The following is a 1,162-nucleotide window of genomic DNA, read 5'->3' as shown; positions in this document are numbered from 1 at the left end:
CCTTTGGGTTACAGGCAGTCGCGCTAAACACTATGCCACGGCGCCGTTTGTAGCGCCGGTATTGGATATATATATATAGTGGGTTGGGGGAAGATGAGACACCTTTAGCACAAAATATATATAAATATCCTGGTCGTGTTTTAAACAAATAACAACGGTCTATGAAAGTCGCGAGGACAAGGTTTTATAATTCTTTAAATGTTCTTTGTTTACTACCAAAATGTACGAGGAAATAGAATGAAAAGGTGTCCCATCTTCCCCCATCCTACTATATGTGTGTGTGTTGTATACAGGGTTTACGAAACTAATTGGTTTTGAGTTTACCTATTAAGTGCTTGTTCTATACTACTTAAAGACTTTCTGTGTAACTCTGATTGGCCTACCTTAAAAAGTACATTTTAGGCTGTTAACGTTGCATCCTGATCTAAAAGAGGGTTACAATAAACTTGGCCCGGGTTGTCCTAATATTTAGTTTGACATTCTGCACATGTGTTGCGACGCAAAAATATACCACCCATTCTAAATTGTGTACGAGGTTCGTTTTTACACACCACCCAAAACCCCAAAACTACAAAGCGGGGTAATATAGGACAAAAATTTATAGATTTTATATAAATGGCATTTTGCAACTTGTTAGTTGACCAACCAAATCTAATTAACTATGTGCTGGTTTGCTTAACATGCAAACTGTAAACTTATATTCTTGAATCGGTAGTTTTATGCTGATTTAGGCCATATTTGACCCATGCCAATCCTCGTGCTTATAACTCAGCTTTTCTCATAAAACTAAAACTATTTTGATAAGACAAAATCAAACTGAACAATATTGTAAGATCGGCAAACGTACATATATCGTTAATATATTTCTAGCGTCCCCGTCCTGTATACGACGTCCGTTAATCATTTTCATTACCGTCTTCCGTCCTGTTGTCCCATTTCCCAGAGTCGGCGTGGCTGCCCGGATATGTCCCGATACGATTCCCACAAACCAAATAACTTTCTCACACGGCCCTACCGTGCCTCCAATTCCTGCTATAAATTGTGACGTTTTTCCCTTTCGCTTATTCTAAACTAAACAAAAAGCATTCGCGGACACAAGTATTATTCAAACCGGTTTGCGTTCCGTAATAGTCGTAACCTCTAAGGTCGTAGCAAACATTAT

Source organism: Ciona intestinalis, chromosome 5, assembly GCF_000224145.3.
Source record: "Ciona intestinalis chromosome 5, KH, whole genome shotgun sequence".
Classification (NCBI taxonomy): Eukaryota; Metazoa; Chordata; class Ascidiacea; order Phlebobranchia; family Cionidae; genus Ciona; species Ciona intestinalis.
This window is presented reverse-complemented; position numbering follows the sequence as displayed.